Source organism: Triticum dicoccoides, chromosome 7A, assembly GCF_002162155.2.
Source record: "Triticum dicoccoides isolate Atlit2015 ecotype Zavitan chromosome 7A, WEW_v2.0, whole genome shotgun sequence".
In the NCBI taxonomy this organism is placed as follows: Eukaryota; Viridiplantae; Streptophyta; class Magnoliopsida; order Poales; family Poaceae; genus Triticum; species Triticum dicoccoides.
Window position 1 is genome coordinate 687976068 of NC_041392.1, and position 4290 is coordinate 687980357.

General features: G+C 44.2%; 1 long non-coding RNA gene across 2 annotated transcripts; it reads right to left on the minus strand.

Moving 5' to 3' along the window:
- Positions 1-485: 485 nt before the first annotated feature.
- Positions 486-3893, minus strand: LOC119331833. Of its 2 annotated transcripts, none has more exons than XR_005160660.1 (3): positions 3652-3893; positions 3490-3575; positions 486-3360 (listed from the first exon to the last, which is right to left on the minus strand). It is a non-coding gene; the product is annotated as an uncharacterized LOC119331833 (long non-coding RNA). The 2 variants fall into 2 exon arrangements; XR_005160659.1 differs by having other exon boundaries at positions 3490-3581.
- Between the last annotated feature and the right edge of the window lie 397 nt (positions 3894-4290).

Consider the following 4290-nt stretch of genomic DNA (forward strand, 5'->3'; position numbering starts at 1 on the left):
AGCACCGATAAAGGTCCTGTTTGGTTCATAAGTCCTAGGACTTTTTTAGTCCCAACTTATAAGTCTCAAGTCCCTAAAAAGTCCCTACCTGTTTGGTTCCTGGGACTTAACATAGACTAAAAGACCATATTAGAACTATAAGTCCCTACTAGGAAAATTGCCCGTGCGTTGCAACGGGATACACCGAGAAAAAATAACAAAATGATTATGTATGTTTTTAATTCCTCACCATGTCCTGGTTGATACCCATCCTGCTCTGCATCATGACCATTGTCAGTTTAGCTTATTCGCAAGTACAGCAACATGCTTCCCAAATTCGTGTCATCCTTAATCAAATTATTGCATGTGCAGGCAGCCTGCCGGATGGAACACAACCATACTGAGTGCAAATTGATTACATCAGAGACAAAGGTCGTATTGTCTTTCTACCCAAAAATGTACTACTTTGAATCCAGAAAAACAATAGCATATAATCAATACTGATACATTGTGATTACCAGTTAACATCCAGCAACCTCTGTTGCCATACCTATATATCAAGCTTAACATCATTAGAATTAGTCCTAAGCCCTGCAAAAAGAACAACCAGTCATAATACAAGATGTACGTATTTCAAGAAATAAGTGTCACATTTGCAGCTCCAAATGCTTCTTATCGTTGGGCTCGAATCTCTGACATTTTGATAACCCTTATATAATCTAATTTCATATCAAATGGGTACATTGGTCAAACCTTGATGTTGTGTAATCAGACCCTTATGCCCATAGCAGAGAGCCAGTCGCAGGTTAAGAGAAGTGGTATGATGTAGTCATCCAGCGCATCGGCGCAAGGAGGATGCTCTTTGCCTCCAGATGGGAATTACTGCTCGATCGTTCTCCAAATAAACACTTTTTTACTGGTACCAAAACAGAAACATGGTATATGCATGTATGCAATCTGAAGAACACAATCCAAAGAAAAGCATGTTTTATTTCAGAATCAAATACATTAGCTACATGTACACACTGTACACATTAGGTTTCAGTGACTACATAGCTCGCACTCAAAATCCTTAATGCGTAAAAATATGACCAGAATCCATATCCACATAAAACAACAAAGAAACCATTCTGATGCATTGAGTCAAAACTTTCTAAGGGGCAACAATCTAAACTCAGAAAAGTAACATAGATTGATCATGCTGGACAAACTGTTGGTCCGAATTAACCAATGAGCAAGGACGTAGACAACAGAAAGGGGACTATGAGCCTAAGGCATCTCGATATAGAAAATCTCTTACTTGACAGAGCTCATGGTCATTTTCTCTATTTTAAGCTTCAGGTCACCTTCTGACTGGCAAATTGTAGATGGCGGGGTTGCATAAGACATTAACTCGTCAACAATGAAGCAACTTCAGAAGGTGACATCTGAAAACATTAGTGGTGATGCTGAAAATAGGTTCAGTCAGAGTATCATGGACAGATTCTCGTTCCCTGGGCAACTGAACTCCTAGCATAGCCTATTTACATTGCGGCACATTTATCTCTCAACAAATCAAAAAATTGCTATATCTGTTACATCGTGGAAGGAAACATGAGGGATCGAGGGAGGTGACAAGGCCATTGGGACAGCTGGTCCAGGGCCATCGACTGGTGCAGAGAGGTAGTGTAAGTCCCATACCTCAAGGAGTAGACCTGGAGTAACGTGCTTGTGGAGCTCGAGCTGGGAGTAGCATAAGGCCTAGTTGGTACTCCCTTCGTTTCTAAATATAAGACTTTTAGAGATTTCAATAGGGGCTACATACGGATGTATTTAGACATATTTTAGAGTGTAGATTCACTCATTTTATAGTTCAAATTAGAATCTCTAAAAAGACTTATATTTAAGAACCGAGGGAGTACTTGCTAGGAAGGGGAAGCAAGCCAAATTCAGGATTGCCGAGACTGCGAACGGAGAAATTACGTGGTGGAATTGGAAGGAGAGGGGAGGGAGGAGAAGTAGTGTACCAGAGGTCGTGGATGGAGGAGGGCGCAGGAAAGGATGAAATCGAAGATGCGGGATGACCTTCAGCCAGTTCCAGCAGCTGCAGGGCATGCGAGCTCCCTGTGGTAGGAGTCCATGTCTTCCGCGCCGGCGATGAGTTGTCGGACGTGGGCAAGGTGGGCGTTTGTGTGTCGAACCAACCAGCGCAACCGCCCAAGGAGAGGTGCTCCATGCGCACAAGACCAGCGCTCTCGCACCGCTGCGCCCCTGCTGCACCCTTCCTTCTTCCCACGTCCTTCTTCTCCCTACCTCTTCTCCTCGAGCCCGTGCGTTGCAACGGGGTATACATATTATAGTGGTTTAACAATCATGCGTTCAACATATACTCAACACTAATATGTCCAACATATACAATTAGGATCATCATGCACAATTGCACATGACAGATTGGAAAAACATCCCAAAGTGATGGTCCCACCTATACCAAAATAGAAACTAATTTAATCAAGTTTGTCCAGGCCCTCGCAATACTCCTCATGTGGGTCAAAAATTGAAGAAAATCTAGCAAGCAAAATCATTGAGTTTACATAATAAATCCAGTGCCAACAACTTGTGATGAGTACGGGCAGCTACGCCTCTGATGACCACAGCAGACGGCACCTTCAATGTTAACGAGCCAGTGACGGATGGAACAGGACACACCATCATGTTCTACTAATTCAATGTTGAATCTATTTATTTCTGTTTCTTTAAAAAATGATTGTGCATATGTCAACCAGCTATGTAACCATAACGCCTTATTAGGACCAAATAGAGTTCAAGTTCGAACTACCAAGATACATGTTCCTAAGTTTACCTGAATTCAAAACATGTTCTAAGATTGGTATGATAGGTATGACCAATTATGCATGTTTTTTAAGACAATACTATATGGTATATGCCACTATATTAGTTACCGGAAAAAGATTGCACCTTGGATTTGGTTTGCCAACTGCTCCTCTGAGATAGATGGCTACACCAGCAAGCGATACGATTGTTATGGAGCAGTTGAGGCAAAAATCAATGTACAACAGCTCCATGAAAATAAAAAGGGACTGGACCATTTGCATTGTGATTCATTTTGGTGAATTTTGCACCTAAGAGCTCCAAATCGAACAATATTGGAGATAGTCTTAGAATATGTGCGCCGGTATTCTCTTGCTTACCTGAGACGAGGAAATGATACTTAATTCTTTTTCTTTTAGAAAACAAGGGAGGCTCTCCTCGGCTCGATTGCAAGACAATGGAACCTTACATAGTTCAGTCTTATACAAATTCTGGACCAGCAAGATGGATGATTGGATGCCCTAGATGGACATGAAGTGACTACTCCTAGGAAGAGCTCGGCTGCCCAAGACACTGCACACACATTTCAATCTTCAGAACATCAATCTGAACTGTGTATAGAAGAACAAGATAAGCTGCACAATATGAGCAGCAGATAAAACCAGTAGCAAATGTAATTCAGTCATAATGCCAGAAGATTACCTGATGCCAATATAACACAAGATTACCTGATGCAAGGTAATTCAGTCGTAATGTTATTCAGTCTGACTGTACAATCCTTTTGGTATCTGAAACTACATTAACTCAGATTAAATGAATCAGATTGTACTCACATAGTTCAGAAAGCATAAAGCATCCACCTACCACTCAATTCGCCTTCCCTCCGTCGCAGTAGTGCAAGAACATCGTCCCATCCTTCTCCATACTTCCACCTCCATTGCCCGCTCTTGCTGTAGACAATCTTCCCCCATCCCCACGGAGGGCACCTCTCCTACGTTGCTCAACACCCGCCATGGCCTTGGAGATCTCCCTGCCAGCCATGGAGGCCCGCCTCCACCTGCAAGGACTTCGCGCTGCCACGCCGGATCCCTGCGTCTCCCGCTTCCGCCCGACTCCGGTGAGCTCCTGCCTAGGTCGCAGCACCGCCCCTCCTTTCTTCCTTCTTCTCTTCCTCACATCCCCGTCTCCTTTCTGCCCAGGACCGCGGATGCCATGGATCCGCCCGGGAATCCGCGCTCCGGCGACCTCCGCCTCCGTATCCGCCTCCCCAGTCCCTGCCACGCACGGATCCAGCCCCTGCAAGCTCCAGTCGCCGCCGCCGTCCCAACGCCGCTCGAGTCGCCGCCTGCCCACATTGATCCGGTCCCCAGACATAGACATATGGACCGCGGGTTGAATATAGCAAAATACAGGGCCTTTTTGAAAAATCGAAACGTTATCTCAGATTAGCCACTTAAAAAAGGAGTGCGGGTTAAATTTCTAGAAACGGAGGGACTTTTCTGC